The sequence below is a fragment of the Fukomys damarensis genome, unplaced genomic scaffold (genome assembly GCF_012274545.1).
Source record: "Fukomys damarensis isolate Sample0158 unplaced genomic scaffold, DMR_v1.0_HiC HiC_scaffold_16, whole genome shotgun sequence".
Lineage (NCBI taxonomy): Eukaryota > Metazoa > Chordata > Mammalia > Rodentia > Bathyergidae > Fukomys > Fukomys damarensis.
The window spans coordinates 13,592,085-13,614,447 of NW_022900928.1; the positions used below are offsets into that span (position 1 = coordinate 13,592,085).

At 34.0% G+C, this 22,363-nt stretch overlaps 1 protein-coding gene across 5 annotated transcripts in view; it reads left to right on the forward strand.

The window, feature by feature from the left end:
• The window catches only part of Sox6 (SRY-box transcription factor 6), a 557,563-nt gene that overhangs the window by 151,585 nt on the left and 383,615 nt on the right, over positions 1–22,363 (forward strand). Inside the window, exon 1 of one of the 5 annotated variants that reach the window (XM_010615189.2) lies at positions 16,228–16,299. The exons of 3 other annotated variants lie outside the window; for them this stretch is intronic. The gene's annotated coding sequence lies outside the window, so the exon portion shown is untranslated. Of the gene's footprint in view, positions 1–16,227; positions 16,300–22,363 lie in introns of those variants that run through there. One more of the 5 variants, XM_010615194.2, reaches the window with a different exon arrangement.

A 22,363-nucleotide genomic window follows, 5' to 3' on the forward strand; every position in this document is an offset into this window, starting at 1 on the left:
GGAGGAAGAAGAAGAAGAAGAAGAAGAAGAAGAAGAAGAAGAAGAAGAAGAAGAAGAAGAAGAAGAAGAAGAAGAAGAAGAAGAAGAAGAAGAAGAAGAAGAAGAAGAAGAAGAAGAAGAATTGGGTTTCAAACTTCAACAGTAGCTTTCACTAGAACCTGGGGCTGCAATTTTTTAATTTGCCTCTTCACAGTTGCCTATTGCTTTGCTTTAGACAGCCCATTTCTTTGGAAGTACAATGTAGTTAGTATGTCCTATATAATTTTTCTCTCTGGTTCTTGTTAACTTTTTTACTCAGAAGCCTTCTCTCCCCCAATGTTTTTTTTGCAACAGGTAATCTCAGATAATTTGTCCTTAATGCAGTATGACTTGAGAGACACACAGAATACCTCTTCACATCTTGGCTGTGTGTCAGTAGTTCAGGTGTGTAACTTTGTAGCAGTATATCCATAGATATCTTTCTCTGAAATAGAAATTTGCATATCTTACTCTTAGGAGTTTAAGCCTAATCTTTCTGTTTCTTCACCTTGCACTGATTCATGTTCTTTTACCATTTTATTTTCCCTTTTGTTTCAGAGGAAGAAATGTTCCATCTCTTCATGAGGTGACATTTTCATTTGTGCTTTTCTATTTCCATTCCCTCTAGAGAAGATCTCCTCTCTTTTTCATACCTTTGGAGACTCAGATTATAATTCCTTTTTTCGCCTTTCTCTATCTTTGGGATTTTGAATGAACTACTTAAGTGTTTTTAGACTCTATTTCTTATTATAAAATACCATTTTCCTGCTAACATTGTAAGTTTGTAGTGAGTCAGTTAAAAGAATGTGTGGGAATATACTTTATAAGTTAGAAAACAATGTTCAAATACAAAATATTACTATTACAACCTATGTGCACAAATAATTCAGATTTCTTTTTCTAACAGGCTTTCTCAACTTTGTTGTTCCTTAAAATATTCTTCTTTGCTTCTTTCTTTTACTGTCAAAACTGATTAATAGTCTTTATTTTCTACCCACATTTCTTTACTTCTAAACCTTTTGGGATCTAGCTTTTATATGGTTCTGGATAACTTTAATCTACTGAATTCAAGATTACTAGAAATTAGCTAATTCCATATTCAGTGTCTTTTTCTTATTTTTGCTCTTCTTGCTTCTAGCTATTGTTGACTAAAATTCTTCAGCACAGTACTTAACATGTAGCAAATATTCAATAAAGCTTTGGTAAGTGAATGCTTCCCTTTTGCTTTTTTCTTTGTTTCTTTCTTTTTTTATTGAATCCACCTTTTTTTGCTCATAAATTAAATACATCTATTTGTTCTTCTTCTTCTTCTTTTTTTTTTTTTTGTACTGGAGATTGAACTCGGGTCCTTGTGCTTGCAAGGCAGGCCACCGAACCGCTGAGCTAAATCCCCAGCCCAAATACATTCATTTCTAACTTTGGTCCTTCCTCTGCTATTTTTACTTTTGGAGGTTTGATTTGCTCTAATGCATTTTCATCCTGTAGAAATGGATCCCATATCTACTTTCCAACTCTCTCCTGAGCTTTAGTTCTGCTGGTTTAATTCTGTACTTCTGCTTGCTTATGCCATTGCCAAATTTACCAAGTTTACCATCTTTTGCTGTAAATCAATCTTTCCTTTGGGACTTGTGTATATTTCACAGTGATACCAGCACTCAGGTCCCCAGATTGGAAGCTTTACAAATTGTTGACTCTTCTTTCTTTGTCACTACATTGGCCATTTCTTTGTTCAAGTGTTTAAACAGGGTTCATTATGTGAAAGCACTATTTTAGATGTTGGAATACCTAAGTTAAACAAAATTGAAAAAATTCTACCAAGCTTCTTTTTCCCTAGTTGTTTGCATTTATTCATTCACTTATGAGTGATGGGGTTGCTCTTTTGTGTAAGGTTGTCAGAGACAGCTTTTTTGATATGGATACATTTGATCTGAAAGCTGAGTGAGAAGGAGCAAACTATACAAATTACTAAGGGAAGAGCTTTTAGGCAAAGTGGGAAATATGCAGAAGGACCTTTAAGTGAGAGCTATGTGGCTCTTTTTTTTTTCTCTTTTAAATTGAATGTATTGGTACATTCTAGGTAGACAGTACAGTTGCATTCATTACTGGGATCTTGTACCTTTACATGCCAGGTCTTGGTTCTCATTTTTTTCCCCCTTGTCCCCACCCTCCCTTCACAAGGCTCTTCAAAGAAAAGTTGGTACCAATAGTGTGATCAGAGTCAAGTGAGTGAGTAAAAGGAAAATTGGAAATACATAATATTACAGTGAAAACTCGTGGCCCGACAAGTGACCTCAAGATCATGATGAAAAGTTTGACTTTTATTCTGAGTTAGACAGGAAGTCACTAAAGTATTTAAGGGAGAAATAAGATGTGATTTATATTTTAAGAAGAATCACTCTTCTATAAAAAGAATATATTATACAAAAGCAGATGTGGAAGCAGGAATATCAGCTAGGAAACTCATACAAAAGTGTTTAAACTAAATGGCATAGCTTGGACTACTATAGATCAGAGCAACAGAAAACAGTATATATATTATGGAAATATAAATTAGAAACACTTTTTTTGAAATAGATATAGTTCCTGGTATGTGATAAACTAGTAGAAATTTCTCCACTACATACCTTTTTCTTAAATGATAACAGCCTTGTGCCAGAGTATAAGCTTTAGTGAACAGAACGCTGGCTAGTTTGCAGCCTACTTGTTATTTTGGCCAAGCACACTTGTGCAGTAAGTACACAGTATAGTGGTATACTGCCATTGTGGACAGAAGTGAACGAAGAAAAAAAAAAAAAGAAGCAAAGGGAATGAGGTGTCACTCATCAAAAAACTTTTATAATATTATGTGACATATAATTGATCTTTCCAATTAGATTTTTAAGGCCACTGTGGATGAAAACTAGATCTTATTCTTTGTTTTGTTAGTAACTAATGTGGTATTCTGTTTATTATTTGTTGATGGCAATAATAATGAAGCTATTTTATGCCCGTGGTATTCTGTTTATTATTTGTTGATGGCAATAATAATGAAGCTATTTTATGCCCATCTGCACAGATCATTGTATTAAAGTTTGTAAAGTCTAAAATGCATTGATGTTTTAATAAAAGCAAATTTTCATTGTCAGGATATATGAACTGTCCAGTGTAAAGATCATTGATGTGACTTATATAAATTTAAAGTGGATTTTTTTGTATCAAGTGGGATTAGTTGTCATCTGAGCAGCCGGTTGTTTCAGTGTACTTGGACTTGTTTTAATGGTTGATGCCAACTGTAAGGAAAATGATAAAATATTTTATTTTTAATATGTATTTGTTAAAATAAGCCTGTAATATCTTCAAATGACATGGGATAGAGTATAAGGCAAGTCTTCAGACTGCTGCCAAGACCTACATAGCAGCAACATGAAGTAGTTTAGTCTGTTTCACTAGAAGTTTGAAATCTACTGTATTAGAGACAGGTGCCGAAGCTGTGTTAATTGCTAGCTTATTTTCCATATGGTTCTGTTTTAATGAAGCATATTTGATGCAGATGGTTGGAAAGTAAGTTGGGCAGTGTCTAAACTGGTTCTAATTCCTAAAGTGCTTCTACATCAGTACTTAACAGTGCCTTTGTAAATATCCTTCATTCTCAGCTTTTTTAAAGTTCAAATGTAGCCTAAGATAACTTAAAAATTTTCTTTCTTTAAATCTGGCCTCTGAAAAGCAAAAGAACAATCATATTGCTCTTAATTCCAAGTCAAAAGTATACTCCAATTTGTTTTTTCTTTTTTTGGGGGGGTACTGGAGATCAAACTCTGGACCTTGCGCTTGCGAGGCAGGCAGCAGTATAATGAGCTAAATCCCTGGGGCCCCAAGTCAAAACTGTACTCCAATTTGTTTTTCCTTCCTTCCTTCCTTCCTTCCTTCCTTCCTTCCTTCCTTCCTTCCTTCCTTCCTTCCTTCCTTCCTTTCTTTCCTCTCTCCTTCCCTCCCTTCCTTCCCTCCTTCCCTTCCTTTTTTTCTTTTGGGGCTCGTTGGGTCTCTATCATTATGGCTCTTTTGAACGTGTTTACTTAAGGTAGTGGGCATTTGGAAGAGTCAAAGATAGAAACTGAGATGACATTGATAAATGATGAATTAATTTTAATCACATGATAATACAATACTTCAGAAACAGAACAGTTTAGATTACTAATAACTCTCTCTTGTTTGTACAGTTTCTATATTTTATGCAGTGAAATTAGACTCACTAGCTGCTAATATTGAGTCTGAAATGAAATCAAGGATAAATTGCCCAGCAATACTGCAAAAATCTTTCCATCTCATTTCTTTCCTTCTATGAGACTGGAATATCAATACATAGTCATTGTGTTTGTGTTAAATCTTTAGAGAGTTCAGATATGTTATCTTGCTTAACAATGATGTGCTGATTTCCTTTATTTTATTTTGGTGTACTTGTAACTAAATATGAATAATTGTCTCTATATTTGTTTAAGAATACAAATAATGACCCTTGTTAAACTTGAAGTTGAGTTCTGCAGAGCAAAAAGAAACATGGTTCGATGGTTTTGTATCAATTTTGCCATTTTTTTCTCACATTGTCACTAAAATATTCTGTTTGTTATCCGAATAAGACATCTGCTGACTAGTGGCTCTCTGTACTGGATTGTGTGAAAAGTGTTGGTTAAATCTGTTAGGCCTTGGAGACCTTGGAATCTGCTAAGTGCTGCTGAGCTTGAAAGACATGATGTCCTTAGCCTGTTTTGTCCTTCCCACTTATAGACACTTTTGACAAATAACCCTGAAATAAGCTAAAGAATAGTGTGTTCTAAGCAATGAGTGGCCCATTGGATTAATTACCTCTTAATAGGAAATACAGTTTTCTCATATCCTAGAGAAGCTGAAAAGAATGCAATACAAAAATTAATTTCACACACAACTTAGTTATTTTGATACAGAAAGTCCTAATACTGCAGAGAAATTAAAAAAAAAAAAAACTAGTTTGTGAGAAAACTTCTAGAATCACATTCCTGACTTTTATCTGCCTCTTCTCCCCAGTTGTCTTTTCTAGAGGAGGTTAACAGACTGTTCTGCCCAGATGTGTGTGGATGTGTTTGGGGAGTTGTATTGAACACAGTCTTTTGCCACAGAAACTAGTCATCTTTAAATGTCAGCTTCAGTGTTGAAATTTTATGAGAATGGAAAGGAATACACATTTTCAGTTATTTTAGATTTTCCTTTGGAAAATGTAGTCTGCTGCTGTTGTTTCAAAGTTGGATGGGTTTACAGAATTTTTAAAAATACTCGTAGAAAGCAAATACAATCCACAATTAGACAAGAAAATAAATTACCTTTCTTTAAAAAAATATTAATAATTATAGCACATCAATCTTAGTCATTTTTTGACCTTTCCCTCAATTTATATTCACCCTAGAGATTTTTTTATTCTTTTGTCTTGTTTGTTTTATTTCAAGCATGATTTACCTTTTCACTGGAGCAAGAGCTTAAAAAGGTCAGAGTAGGAAGAGAACAATTACCATTGTGACAAGTGTCAATTAGTTGTACATTATTCAAGATACAATATATTTCCCAATTAATGTTTAAAAACAGAATAGTTCAATTACTCTTGAGTTTGATTCATCTTGAGAAAACCCAGAAAAAAATTTAAAGATCCACTCTGTCTCTTTACCTACCCTTATATGGGAATTTATTTATTTTTAATCAGAGAGAATAGCTCTTTGGAATATTCTGACTTGAACTCTGTAGAAAAACACTTACAACATACTAGGACCCCTACATCGAATTGGGCAGGTGGAGGTCAGCTATTATCACTGTGCTGATAGTACATATTGGAAAGGTTCTGTAATGGGGTTTAAGGTACTTGGTTGCCCCAAACAGTAGTTTAAGGGCAAGACAAATCCAGCTACAGCATTTTCATCACTATTGACTAGATGAAAAGTACCTGGGAGATACATATTTTTTTTCCAGAGGAACAATGCTCTTATTTTAGAGATAAAACAAAATATTTAGCTAAGTTTTGGATTTTTAAATTTTGAGTTTTATATTTCCTCACTCTGATTTTCAAGTTTAATTCTTGAACTGTATCTCTTTTGGTCTTGATTTTGTTTTCAGAGAAATAGCAGAGCTAAGCTTTTCATTTAATTGTAATAAAATACTGCCCTAAAGCAGAAAGAAATATGTTTTTCACTGGTTTATATGGAAAAGCATATAACTGTAATAATATTTTAACTATAGTTTGTATAGACCATACTCATTTAAACTCTATGCAAATCTTTGTTACTTCAGGGCAAACAAGCTACAAAACCATAATGTGTGGTGTAGTGAGCACACACCATAAATTTGATAATCATACTTGTGAATTCATCATATTTTATATAGGAGATCACCATAGCATTATGAATAGTAATGAGCAAATGATGTGAAAACATGTTGCCACACTCTTGAATGTTTAGTGATTTTAATGCTACTGTATTATTACATTCTGTGCTAAGTTGCACTGATTGATAAGTGAAGACATTGAAATAGCAGAAATTTTACATTGGCTTTAATGCATGGAGTTTCTATAATTCCCAATGAATCTGGAATGTTAATATAAATACTCCTTTTGTGGGAGGGCAGGAAACATGCTGCCCAGACTACACATGTTATGCAGCCATGCCTGCCTCTACTGTTTAGAGAAATAGAAGTGGGAGTCTGTCTTAAGTGAAAGTGAAAAAAGGCATTTGTTTAGCTGCATGGCAACACAAATATTTTACTTAGAGAGTACTGACAATGCATCTCATTATGTGAACGGGTGCCAGCCTATAAAAATTTCTGTTTAACTTTTCCATAGTAGTTGAAGGTGCTTGTGCTTAACTATTTGAAGCCTGGCATTCTGGTCCTTCTCCCTGCCTCCTGATTTTTTGCCTACTGTTGAGTTCCCCCCCCACCCCTCAATCTCTCAGAGAAAGACGAGAAAGCTACAGATACCTGGTCATTGACTGCTATTAGGAATATATGAGAAGTTTGCCAGAGTGAAGCCTGCCTCAGGCTAGACATGTGTCACTTCTTCACCTTTCTCTTATTCCTGATGTACTTTTCTGAAGAGTAATTGTTAGGTTTTGCTCTAACAGTAGAAACATTCAATAGTATTTATTTTAAGTTGACAGTTACCTTGTGGTGCTACCATTGCCTGAGTAGTAGTCTCATGTTCTTAAGATAAAAACATTTTATTTTAAACTCTCCAATTTCTCATGATGTATTTGAACCCAGGCTTTTTTCCTTCTTTGTCTTGGAGTGTTAGAAAACATAAGAAGTGAACTAATGATAACTAACCACATCACTTAATTAAAACGATCTATTTTATTTTGAACAAGATAAAGAAATGCTTTCTAATTCAGGAGTGTTTGAGATCAAGATCTCTATGTTCTCATTTTTGTGATTCCTACCTTGTGTATGTTAATTTTAGCAACTTTAGTGAGACATAAAAGTTTGCATATAGGGAGGACAAAATACATTTTTAGATGCTTCTGCCTGCAATGTACAAGCGAAAGATTCTCAGTATTCACAAGCATAGAACGGTGTTCAAGGATCACTTACCTGGATGAATAATCCACAAAATGCAGAGCTTTTCTTAATTTTTATTATACCTTTTAAAGCTGAAGTATCATGAATGTTAGCATTCCTTTAAAGAACGCTTCAAAATATATTTTACCCTTTTGCGGGTAGGAGAGTGCTGGTCATAGAATAAGATACATAATTTATAACGGACAATGCATTTTTAAAATAATGTACCAAGAAAGTTGAAGCAGGATCTCTTTGCACGATGAAATAGAAAACAAATTCAAATTGTTTTTTGATACTAATGTCTGTGTTAGGTTTAAGGGGTTCTGTTCCGCATGAATGTATTTATAAAAGTAATTTTATAAAAGTAGTTGGGGCATTCAACATTTTAAGAATAAGCGATGCATTCAGATATGAAAATTAGAAGTCTTTCCCCCAAATTAAATTGTTGGAAGTTTGTAGTAAAATTCTTTTTGCTTTTTTTCTTCTACTGTATTCTGCTTCCTACCCTATTCAAACCCCCGCTCCCCCACAGATGGTCATCTTGGAAAGGGATACTTTTAAATCTGAAGACTGTGGCACTGTCAGGCAGAAGTCTGAACTATGTGGTGTGAGGGGAGGTTGTAAATGCTTGCCAACTATCTTTCTGACCTCTTTACCTCTACCACCTCAATAGCAGTTGTGAATTTTTGTTGAATTAGTCATATTTGAGCACTGTGTCTGGGCCTTTCAGATGGAAAACACAATATGCTATCCTTTGATGGGATGGGCCATGGGTGTGGATGGCTTGGAGGCAATGCAGTTATAGTCTGGATGGAACCCAAAGTAAATATTTTGACGTTAGCTTTCTTGTTAATTAGATTGTCATGGTTAGCCTTAAAGTGCCACTATATAGATTTTTAAAAAGTACATTTGGATTTTTCAGCTTTGTCATCACAGTTTCTCATTTCCTCTCTTCAAGCAGGATAAGAACTTTTACTTTCTCAGCAAGTTTGGCTTTACAGTAGCTGAATTGGTCCAGTAGGAAGGGGCATTAAACTTACATAGGAGGCTTTGAATCTTCATTTTATTGTTCAGAGTGAGAGGTGGATCTTACTGTTGCTATATTATCTCTGTCTCCATAACTCCCACCCTACCCATACTATTGTTAGCTTAGAGTTAAGGTATGTGATAGTGGCTTTATCACTGTTGGGATGTTCTGCCACAGACAGCATAACCTCCCAAATGAAGGAAAAAGCAAAAAAACAAAAAACCCTCATGTCCTATGCCATTTACAGTGCTTAGCAAATAGTAATAATCTAATAAATATTTGTTCATTGAATAATTAAATGAATGAAATGTGGAAAATGTTGACAAAAGAAGAGTAAAAGGTCATTGGACAATACTATTGGGAATTATAAAGTATTGTGGAAACTTGAAGTCTAAACTTTGTGATTAACTGACAGCTTGTTGAATTGAACATTGCTTTATTTAAAAAAAATTGACAGATTCTTAGAGCTTTCTAGCTAGTACAAGTTAGCTATTGCTTGTTTCCATGAATTGTCAGGTAGTATTCAGGTTTCCAAATCTGATATTTTATTTATTTATTTATTTTTTGTTTTTTTGAGACAGGGTCTCACTATGTAGTTGAGACTGATCTGGAACTTACTATGTAGCCCAGGCTGGTCTCAAACTCACAGTGATCCTCCATCTCACTATGGTTGAGACTGATCTGGAACTTACTATGTAGCCCAGGCTGGTCTCAAACTCACAGTGATCCTCCTGCCTCAGCCTCCCAAGTGCTAGGATTACAGGTGTGCGCCACCACACCCAGCCCAAAATCTGATATTTTAGAAGTCAGTGAAATCCTCTAAAATGTCATACTTGGAAGACTACCCAGGTTTTAGAATAATTTTTATAGTATTAGAGAGACTAGCGCTATCTTGGATAATTTAGTACTTATCTGTAGTTTTATATTTCCTCTGCTAAAAAATGTTAGAAACATGTTGGTGAGTGGGAAAAGTCAGCATTTCAGTCTTTGGGAAACTTAGCAAAACTTCCTTTTTCTGGAGATTTATTTTACTTCTGTTAAAGTTTGTGATTACTAGTCTATACATGGGTCTACATGTGAAAGTACTGACCATCATACCTGTTACAACCCGATTATCTTTATTAATATTTCTGCATTAGTCTACTGTGATGTTAATAGTTTATGGAATACATTCTGTTACTATGTTCATTGTACAGAGATAGGCAGTCTATTCTGCATTCTTTAGAAAACTACATATTGGGACAAATACTTTCTATCACATGTGCTAAAATTTGGGTTTAATATTTAAAATCAGGGAACTGTTCACTATCCAAATCCTACCAGCATTCTTCATGTCTGCCCTCTTTTAATGCAGGCATTGAAATATTCAGGAGGCTTTTTTTCTACTTTCAGTTTCTCTTTACTATTATTTTGCCTAGTGCCATGCCATTAGAATGTCAGATTGTCTTGATATTTTCTGGTATTCCTCATGATTGTTCATCTGTTCTGCCCCTAATCCATGATATATATGTGCAAATGGTATATATTTTATTTGGTGCCCAGAAGTTAACAGAAGTCTTTGTGGGGCCCAGTTATGTTTATGGTGAAAAATTTTGCCTGCTCATTTAAGCAGATAATTTATATATCTATACTGTTGAGCATGAAAGTACATTTCCCATTGTGTATAGAGGTCTTACTTCATATTTTTATAATGCATTTGCTAAAATAAAAATAAATAAAGAATGTGTTTCTTGAGTATCTTTGTATATGAAGAGTTCTGTCCTTTGTACATTGTGAATATGTTGACTGACAAAGTATTCTAACATATATTATTTATAGATCTCAAAACTTTCTAGTTTTGAATAATCTAATGCATTAAAAATGCAAGATGTTAAAAATAGCTTGTTATGTATGTGGTATCTTTATCTAAAATTCTCTCTCTATATATATATATTTTGAACTAGCTGGTATATAAGCAATTTATGTTTTTCTGATGTATTTCATACCATTTCTTCTACTTGAAACATTTCTGTTAAATATATTTGCTTGAGGAAATTCTATCCATCTTTTAAGACCTGGTTCCTGGTAATCTATGATCTCACTTTACGTGAGCTCCACTGCATTTTGCATCTCACTCTTTGTGCTTTTCACAATTTTTTTTTAGTAGTTTTTGTGAATAGTCCTTTCTCTTAGTTTGTGATTGCATTTTTTTTAAACAGGCAAGGATAAGTCTAATCCATTTAAATAGCTTATATGACTATATAATGCCTACTATTTAATACTCTGTGTATAATTCTGAAAATTTCCACACTCTCAATCTTTTCATAATTTACCAAATTTGCATTGCTATCCTTACAGTTAGCCTTTCTCATAGTGTGTGTGCTGCTTATGTTTATGGTTTCCATATTGTCCTTGGGGTGAGGCAGCAAGAAAAGAAGCAATTTGCAGATTAGTCAAATTAATAATTTAAAAAATATAAAGTGTGATATTTGTTGTTAAATCCTAAGGAAATCTAGAGTTTGTGAATGGCCTGGAGGAATGAAGAAATTCCCAAGTTATCCTTACTATCGCTTGGAGGAATGAGGACTATGACTTGTTTCTTTGTGTCCACACTAGCACAGTCATTGGCTCATATCAGTGCTCTAGACGTAAGCATAAAGGAAATGTATGAATGAATTTGACATTAATGAATATTTCCTTTGGTACCTGAGCCACTCTCCCTTTAATGCCTTTCTACTCTCCCCATTCTTTGCATTTATGTTCGCTTTTCATTCATTCACATATATAGATATAGATATATCTACATCTATATGTATATCTCCTCTCTTTTAGGGAAGAAATGAATGACCATATTCAATTCAAGGTATATGGCCAGTATAGTTTAATTTATCATCATTTTGTTGCATGTGTATTTTAAAATATAGAATTCTTTTTTATTAAGATGCATGAATTAATTAAGATACATGAATTAAGTTATGGAATCTTCACTTAAAATAAAAATATTGGTTTCCTTGATCTCATAGAGAAACTTTTTTATATCTGGCTACTATAGTGTTTATAGTGCTTGAGACCCATGAATAGAAATTTCTCCAGCTGGTAGCTAGAGATAGGCCTCTACAAATCGTTGCAAGTGTCTAAGAATTTAAACTTAATCATAACAAAAGGAGAAATAAATGGCAAAGGGGAAAAATAGAAAGAGTATTTTGGAGTAGTAGTCTCTGCAGTAAGGAAATAGAATTAAAGTTATCCAAAGAACAATCCTTTTGTTTATACTTGCATTAAGAATTGCTAGTTTTATAGCTTGTCTCTCTTGCTGCTGGGAAAAAAATTCAAAGAAATCTTTGCTGTGTGTAACTGCTATTATAATGAAGAATTTGCAATTGTTTTTATTTCTTCCCTTGGAATTACCTCATTGTAGTAATTATTGGAAAAAGAAACTCTTAAGTATGATACTGTTTACTATTTTCCTTATCCAGCATTTGTTCTGGTTTTGTTCTGGGGAACAAGCGTTCTTGTACTTTTGGTGCATGTAGTTGAGATGGAGCTATCTTACTCTCAAGTCATACTGAGTAGGCATTCCATACACTGGGCAACAGTAATTGATTCAGCGGTAAGGATGTTATTCTAGCCAGCCCAGTGAGACTCAGTCCTGAAGTTTTTGCTGGAATTGGTGGAAAAGAGGGCACTGTCTTTCTACTAAGTTTACTAACATGCTGCTTCTGGTAGTCATCTTTGCCCTTAAAGAGGGGGAGATGCCTGAGAGATGGAGGAAGACCAATTCCTAATTACATCATTTTAGTACCAAGTCCATCTATGTTAGAGGCCAAGACTTTTCAGTTATGTGAACCGATACATTATTTTTTGCAAAGCTATTCTTACCATTTACAACAAGTGTTATAATGATTACAACTAGGACTATATAACTGTCTGCACATCTGATATGATTTGAGAAATTGTTTTGATGTCCACTGACTTATCCAATATTTGCAACTTATTTACTACAGTTTACTTCCCATCAGTGTGAATATCAGTACTAGTAATATCATGAAACTAATTACTGTTTAAACAAGTATAGTTTTACCAAAGTAATTTTATTAGTATGGTCAAAGAATAAAAGGCAGAAAGATGATATGGCTAGGTAAGTCTCAGACTTTCAATTTATATTATTTTGAAAATAGAACAAATTTATGGATTTTTCCCAGATTAAAAATTTAAATTTATTCCTAAGTAAAAGAGGTTAAAATGTGCTTATATTTTAACATTAATTTGACTATGCAGTTTAATATTTTTATTAGATGCATAACTTCAACAAGAATTGAAGAGTGTATTTTATCTAAGGTCTGAAGAATGAACTTCTGCTTGTGATATTTTCATATGCTAATCATATCATTAGTATATAATTCTACTTAATATCAAGTTTAATAGATTTGCTACACATTAGCAGTCTTCTCACTAATTTGTAAAACAAAACAAATGAGTACTGTAGTACAAATTTTGCTGTTTGCTGAAAAAAATCTGGATTTGAAAGAAAATTTATTTTTCTAATAGAGTTATAAAAATTCTATTTATTTTGGTAAATCACCTTTAAAAAAGGGAAATGTTTTTGGGCCAGGGATTTAGCTCAGTGGTTCCACCACATGCCTCACAAGCACAAGGACCCGAGTTCAATCCCCAGTACCAAAAACAAATAAATAAAATAAAAATAAAAAAAAAATAAAGGGGAAATGTTTTAAATTTATATTTCTTATGCAGCTTTTTAGGAGCTCTCCATTTTGCCTGTATTTTCACATTGTTTAAAATACGTACATAAAGACTAGGTTGATATTTGATTATCTTTCTTAAAACACATGCTTCATTACTTAGTAGTAAATTTTATTCCTTAAAAGGTCTTTAAAAATGTGACATTAAAATAAGATCCTGGTTTTCTTGTTTTTTCTTCATGTTCTTTTTTTTTCTATTATACATTTTTTATTTAATTAATTTTATTGGTACATTTAAAGTATACAGTGTAATGACAGTCATCATTGGAAATTTGTACCTTTGTATCATCCATTTTAGTTCTTATTTTAAGGATATATATTCTTAATCAAATTTGGTTTCTTTAGGTAACAAACCTGTAGTACTGTGGTCAGAAGTTGAATGTTTTCTCCCTAGCCCTTATACATATGTCCCTCATACCTAAAAGTCTGAGGTCTAAGTCCCAGGTGTTGATGCTCTCATTAGGAAATTATCATGTTCAGAGTTTAGGGTGTTAGCAGTATATGAAAGTGAAGCTATCATTAGAACCATTTTAAGCCTAAATTGCCGAATCTTTCTTTCTTTTTTTTTTTTGTGGTATTTGATGTCAAGAAACTAGGGTTTAGTTCATGGTAGGCCAGAGCTCCACCACTGAGCCACCCTTCTAGCCATTGAAAAAGTGTTCCTTTGCCAGGCCCTTCCACCATGCTATTTTTGTCTTGGAGCCAACTAGCTGTGGATTGAGAGAACTGAAACAGTAAGTCAAATTAAACTTTTCCTCCTTCAAATTGCAGGTGTCAGGTGTTTTTTCTTAGCTATTTTGACAGGAAAGTGACTGAACCACACACTTGTTTTAATGTAAATGCAATAAAAAAAAAAACCTTTTACAAAAAGTCATAGAAAAACAAGAAGAAAAAAGGTAAAATCTTACACAATTTTACAGTTTATCACTTATTTTCACTTTTGCCTCCTTGTTTTCCAGTTCTTGCTTAAATCTTTTAACAAATAATGTAACTGTCATTAGAGCATGTTTTGTTGTTATTTTCTTAATATTATATAATAAATATTTTCCACCATAAAGACCTTGTTATAATTTGTACAGACACTTTGGAAAGCCCTACTGTCTTACCTTCTTTAGGTAACAGCTACCATTTGTTTTATTTTAATTTTGGAAACCCATTGAAGATTTACTTTCCATTTTAAAATTTCCTTATTTGATAGATTAAAATTATATATAATTACAGCGTACATGGTGATGTTATTACATATAGTGTTATGCATATGGTATGAAATGATAGAATCAATCTAATTAACATGTCTATCACTTTACATTCTTACCATGGATTTTTCTGCTGAAATGCAATTTTGTGCCCTGTGACCAACATTTTCCCATCCCTCCACAACTCCCTGTCTTCTATGGGAACACATCTTAACACTTAATATCTTTTTTTGGGGGGGTCCTGGGGAATTGAACTTGGGTCTCTGCATTTGCAAAGCAGGCGCCAGTCCACTGAGCTAAATCCCCAGCCCTTAACACTTAACATCTTAACACTAACTGTGAACTTCTGTTTTTTTCTATATCTATAGAAATCTATAGAATCTATTTGGAAGTTTATAATGTTTTTCTTAATTTGTGAATATGGTATTATTGGCAATTTTTTTTCAGAATTATCCAGCATAACTGGGATCTACTCTTTCTCAATGCATTTTCATTTACTGTAGAATTAGTTCAAATTTAAAAGATTTAACATCCGTGTTCATAAGAGAGATTAGTCATAGTTTTTTTTTCTTATAGTGACTTGATTTTGTTATGGAATTTAGAATATTTAGCTTTGTAATGTGAGTTGAGAGTTATAAACATTTCAGCTAAAAAAAATGGCATTACCCTCCTTTAAAGGCTTTTGAAATTTATGCTTGAACTGTAATTGGTAAGAAAATTATCTTTAACCTTAAAGGATTTTGAAACACCAATTTAAGATATCTAAGTTTTTGTTGTGGTTGTTTGGAAATTGAGAGGTTGAGTGGGGAGGGGATTTAGGGATAGAGGAAAAGGAAGCATGGAGATCGCCTGTATGTCTTTTTAATAGCAGTGCAATTATTTTGGTGATTATGTTTGATTATTTTTTGGCATACTGGTGATGTAATCCTTTGGGATTAAGAAGATAGCAGGATTTTGTTAGGGAAGATATTAATTATCAGAGAAGGGATTAACTGAACAGAGACGATGATTCTTGAACCCAAGTTGGACCTAAGCATCACGTAAGACCTAAATTCTGGGTCCATTAATGTACCTAGTGCCCTTTTATCAAAGCAAAATAGTAGAGCTTTTCCTTCACACCTCACAATTACCTTCAGGTTGCATTCAGCCATTTATGATGTCATTCTTACTCCAAAACTCTTCTTGGGATTAATTTTAGTCTTTTTTTATCTCTATAAAATCTGAGGAAGTTGGTGTGGTGTCACATGTAATTTAACACACATTTCATTTCATTCTATAGAAAATAGTTTAACACAAATTTTAGGAACTCTGAATATCTGAGATAGCTAGTGTTGTGATTTCTTAAAAATGATCATGCTGTCTTCTAGTCTTATTTTACTAAACGTATGGCAGTTTAAATTAACACATAGTACTTGAGTGTGTACTCTGTACTAGGTACTAGATATGCCGAGACACTGTTCTGAGGTGACTGGTTTTCATTTTCCATCTTTTTCTCTTTGGCCTTTTTCTTTTCTGATATCTGCATGCTTTTGTTTCTCTTTCTCTTTTCCTATCAAAGTAAAGAGATTTCGTAAAGGACATTTTGAGTTAAATCCAAAGGCTTCCATTGAAAAGAATTAGTACAACTCTCTGAACATGGCTCTTGTTTGTTTAGAACCTAGGGTTAATGAGGGCACAATGCTTGTCTTGATTCTTATATGGACCTGTTGTTACCTTTGTCATGTTCCATGGCCTTGGATCACTGCTTTAATACTTGATACTTTCCAAAGATCAGGTGAGAGGATTTGGTTGATCAAAGCACTAGAAAACCAGTACAAACTCCATTCTTGCCTGGTATCATCCTTTTTGATGAAAGGCAAACTGTAATTTAGGCTTTGCTTTAAAACAAAATTATTATTAAAATAGGCTATAAATGAAAGTGAGAAAGCAAATGAGATTTAAAAATATTTTATTACACTATGTTTTTCTTTCACAAATTGGGTCATTATTAAGATTGTTTTCTCCATAGTGTTTTGATTTGTTTTTAACATGTTTGGAATCAAGATTGGGTCTTGCTGGACTTTATTTCTTTTTCCTCAGGTTTTAGTGCCAGCTTTGGCAGCCCTCAGTGTCAGTGCTGTCTTAGATGAAGGAATGGCTGAAGGCCCCTTTTGGAGATCCACTTCAATGGTTATTTTAATTACTCAGAGGAATAACTGTTGAATGCTGCTATAGGATAGTATTTCCCTTGCTACAGGGTTGAGGAATTCTGCCTAGTAATCATTGTTTCTCCTACTAGATAAGTATGTGAGTGAAAGGACTGGTAACTGGCACTACATATTTCCCTAATACTGTGTGTAGGGTCTCTGCCAGATTAACTCTGAGAAACTGGTAGAGCCATTGTGAATGCTTTCCTTTTGCTTTTTATGGTCAAAACCAGAGAATTTCTGGAGCTTAAAATGAGCTGTTTAATCATCTTAATCTAGGGTACCTTCACATGTAGTGCCTTCAAACCAATTTTCTATGTTTTTCTTTTTTATAAAGATATTTGAAGAACAGTGAGGATGTGGCTGCAGAGAGTGGGCTTAAAAGTTTTCTTAACTCTGCTGCTGTTGATGTGTCTGTGGTAGTACAAGACTATCACATAATGTTTTCTGGTATTCTATGGAATGAAATTGTCTATACTTCCTGAGATATAGTGATGATGAACATTCTGAGTTCAGCATCCATTGAATATCTCCTTAAACTTAGTTGCTTGTATATGTTGAAGAAAGGCTTCTGAGACACAAAAGGTTGTAGTTTTGAAGTCGTCTAAGGTATAACTGATTCATAATAAATCAGTATATAGACATAAATGGTGAACTTGTGTTCATATTTTAGGTTTAGCTTCATATTCACATTTTTAAAATTGTAAATCAATGGAGATGAGATGTGATGGGGTTGTTTGTAAAAATTTGTAAAGAAGTTTATCTCACATATTAAAATAAAAATGGTCCCAATTTTGAGTAGCTGTCGAGAACATTTTTAGTTAGAATGGAATGAAAAGCTTCTGCTGAAGAACATTGAGAATCATAAAAATGACCTTCTTTGTTAAGACTGATGTTTTAAAGGCTCCAAGTCTTCATCTTTCCCTATATTCACAGCCTTGGTTATGAAATTTCTCAGTGTCCTACTCTTGACAAGGCATTCACGCTCACCCCTAGTCTCCAGGATCAATCATGTAACTTGCCTTGGTTAATGGGATAATAATAAATGTGATACAGATTGAAGCTTGTAAAGGTACTTGTGCTTTTATCTCCCCCCACCCCTCCCTTTGTCTTTAGCAAAGCAGTCTTTCTGCATCAGCCTCCAGAGTAGCTAGGATTACAGGTCTATGCCATGATACCCAGTTTATACTTCAGCATTTCTGTTCATACACTTGTCACCACAGAATAACAAACCTGTGAAGGACAAAACATGAAATAATTAGTTAATCCATTTGTCCTAGCCAAGGCCATCCTAGATCAGCCACAGTTTAGTATCCTACTATAAAATATGTTACTAAGCTCAGCTAAAACCAGAGACATGCCCAGCTGACCTGTAAACACACGAGTTAAGTATGCTCATTGTTTTCACTAGATTTTAGGATGATCAAACCTGCAACGTGCTTGTGGCCATAGATATTTAATAAAATATTAATTTAATTCTTTTTCAAAGGACACATTGGGCAAATGTTACTGATGATCCTGAGTGATTTCTTCCCATTCCTGTGACAATAACTGTTTCACATGGGTTTCTGGAAATTCCTAGAGCAAGCCATTCAGTGATACTTGTGCAAGACTTCAGTAAATTTTCTCTGTGGGTAATTCTCAAGATATTCCCAAGCCATATTTATCTAATCATATAGTCCATAGAAAAAGATAAGGCAGAAAATACAAGTAGGGAAAGTAATTGGGTTAATAGTAGTGTGACAGGGGAAAAATAATTTCCAATCTGCTAGATGTCAGATGTTTCCAGTCTGTGTCCCCTGAATATCAAAGAATGAATTTCAAAGACAAAGAGTTTCAAGGTAGGAAAGGTTTATTGAGAGAAAGCTCTTGAGAGAGGGGGGTGATTCTAAAAGTGGGTTGCCACAGAAACTATTTTTTCCAAGAATGTTTTATAGAGTAAAATCAGAAGGTGGATATAATATGAGTCGTATTTCAGTCAACCAATAGCATCACAGGTTCATGACTTAGCTAATATGTATTGATCCAGTATGGAAGCGAGGTATATAGCAAGAATGTACGCCTAGCATCATTATCTATAGTTTATAACTTAGAAATAAACGATTTTTTTTTGGAAAGGGACAGGAAGGATGGCAGGATGAGTCCTATGTTCTGGTCAACTGCCTAGGTATCTGATTCTCATCTGACCTTATTGGACCGGGTATTGCTGATTATAGTAAAAACTCAAATTGCTGTTTATCTCTTAGGGAAGCATGCAGGCCTGGCCGTCGCATCTCCATCTTCAGGCCTGGTCTTCTTCAGAATATGTCTCTCGTGACGGTTTTGATGTGTTTTTGTCTTCTGCACCGATTCCCTGGAGAGAGCATCCCTGTCTATCTAATTTAGTTGTCCATAATAGTAGGAAAGAAATGACAATAATCATGTGCTGTATGATGAATTTTTGGGCAATGATGGACCACATATATGATGATGATCCCATAAGAGTATGTCACCTCATAGTGTCTTACCTATTGTTATTTAAGTACAGTCTATGGTGTTCACACAATGACAAAACTCTGTATATGGTTATTTGATTGTGTGTCCTTTATTGAGAGAAATTTATGACTAGAAAGAAGTAAGTTTGAGCACAGTCAGTAAAATGGGGAAAAATAAGGCTCAGAAAAGCAAAACTCAGTTTTCCTTTTGTCCACTAAAGACAACATAGCGTAAAAATTATTGTGAGTAAAGATTGAGCTTGCAGACTTTAGTTCTATTTATATTCTGCAAACCCAACTTATTCAAGAAGGAAAAAAGTTGGCTGAAAAGAGGCAGAGGTAGTTTTGTTAGGGACATACTTTTTAAAAACTTGTTTCTTGTGCTCTGAAATCAGATGACTGTTGTCTTTTCTAATTTTTAGACTATTTGTATTATATTTTATTTACATTCTTTTGTGGGTGAAAGAAGTCTGCTTCTTTAGTGATTACATAAAAACTAGCTGTCTGGAAGTCCTCTGGACAGAGGCAGAGCATTGCTGAACACCTCTGAATAGTTATGGCCTTCCATTTATCTGGAGCTGCACTTGGAATAAGCATGTTGGATGGGGGACCTGTTCTTGGTTAATTCATCATATTACTTGGAAAGGTCCTTATTATTTTGCACAGCAGTGTGGTCACCTGGCGGTAGGTCATTAGCATTTTTGTCTTCTTTTCCTCACAACAATGCACAACATGCTAATTAGAGGATTCTGAAAGCTAAGTAACCTGTTTTAAAATCAGACATTTTAATTTGCAGCTTTAATGGCTGTTTTTATAATAACTGGCTTTATTGGGGGTAAAAGCACTTCTCATGTTCCACTAGCAAGACAGAATATAACAGAAGCTGACAAAATTAAAAACCTCATAATGGGACCTTTGCCTGGGATAAAAGGCTGTTTCATAACAATTTCCTTTTGTTCTTTGTTTAAGCCATTACTCTAAAAGGAGCCCCCGATTAATCTAAGTAAATGCATCATTACAGTACTAATCCATGTCCTTCTGTCAGTGTCTGTTTTAATTAAATAAGAAATGCTAGCGGAAAGATATCACGCACAAAGCTGTGATTGGAGAAAGAAGCACTGGTTGATCAAGGAAAAGATTAAAAAGGGCTTTACTATTTTGTTCATTTACATAATTCCAGATGCCACAGTGTTTCATGGAAAAAAGAAAACTTACCAAAGAGTTTAACATATTTCACTCTTATAGATTTAAAATAATGGTTTACCAATGAAATTGTAATCATCCATTTATAACATGTTAGACATTCCAAAGCAAGGAGCAGAACAGGTTGGGTTATGTCTTTCAAGCTTTTTATGTAGTATGATGTTGTATTTGTGAAAACACACCTGCCAAATTTGCATATATTTCTTTTTATTTTAGATGAAATGGACAGTGAAACCTGGTTGTGGACATATAATATATTTTTCTTTTTCTTTTTAAAGTATCTTGAAACTTTTTTTTAGTTTTTTAAAAATGATTTTTTATTGATATGTTAAAGATTTAACAGTTTAATTGTTAACAATAAAAAGTATATTTAATAAATGCTTAAATGACAAATATTGCTATGTTGATACACAGAAACTCTTCTTAGCGGTAGAGTTACAGAATTCCCGTGGTGAGCGCTTTCTCCGTATACAGGCCATTATTTGATGTAATGAAAAGAGAAAGTGTGCAACAGTGAGATTGTTAATTAATTTAGCCTAACAAGATGAAGATAAATGAAGCAAAGCACAGATTGAATGAAGCAAGAGGTCTTATTTACAATTTAATACATTTTTATATAATGCAAATTTCACTCGGTGAAAAACAAACAGACCCAACCCCAAATACTCTCTAACAAAAAGGTACACTCCCACCCCCACACTAAAATCTTGGCTTGACGTTACAGAAAACATGTACTGTGGCTGCATATAGGAGACACTTTTACAGTGTGTAAATAGTGCTTTTCTACTGCTAAGAATCCTACACTAGTTAACCTTTAACGCCAGTATTTTATTATTCTTGCTATAGACTGAGGATGACCATGAGAATAATTACCTGGAAACCTTAGGGTTTTTTGTTCTCTAGATTGTCCCAAGACATCTTGTTGCAGTTATTTAATAATCATTTTATTTTAATTGTCTTCCACCAAAGGATAAAAACTCAAAAGTGGGAAAAAAAAGAAAAAAAAAGAAAAAAAAAGTTGTGTGCTTTTTACATGTGCTTACATCTGTAGCAATTGTACAGAATTCTTAAATTAGCATTATTTTTAAAAGTCTCCCTTTCATAGATTAATGAGCTTTATCCAGTATTTGACCTTTTATCATTCTTGCTTTCTGCTCAGAAGTACTTCCTTCCTTCCTACTGTAGCTAGAAAAGACTGTCTCTTATCTTATGTTACTGTGCAGTGGTAACAGCCTCTCTACAAATGATGTTATTATGGTCACTATGTTTTTATCTCAGGGGTCACGAACAAATCCATGCAACTGCTTCTAAGGATTTCAATAAATAGGACTTTTATCCAGACAATCGCCTTTTATGTTACTTTTAAACAAAACTACTAGTCCATCAAGAATTTCAAAAGGAAACAATTCTACAGAGTGCCGGTATGGCCTGCACAGACCAATCATCATGGCACCCATTCTCCAGTCCTTTATTTTTCAAGTCCACAACAATAGGTTGTTGATTTAATGGACAAGACCAGAACAATTAAGTTCTCTGTTTAGCAGCAGTGCAGCATTTTAATGCCCTTCTCTAATAATGGTCTCATTATTGTTATTCTAAGACTGGGCCTCAGGAGGAGGAATATTTGCTGGAGGTACGTCATTATTTTGCAAATTTCGATTAGCTCATCATGTTGTCTGTAGTGTGAAAATCGTAGTTAATTAGGGCAGCCAGTTAGACTACCAGCTTTTGAGCTTATGAGTTAAAAGGTAGCATACTTGATAGGCCAGTGATGTGAAAAAGGTGGTAAAAAGGAGGATTAGAGCAGTTGCCTTAGTAACTCCAACTTCCATCTGTGAGGGAACAATGGACTTGTGTTTCTCCCCCACCTTGGTGTAAAAATTGGTTTTGTTTTGAAAGGACAGAGTTCTTTTTTATGACAATCTGGAATTCAGCCCAACTGAGTGTAGTTTTAGTTGTTAGGAAAGACCATTGG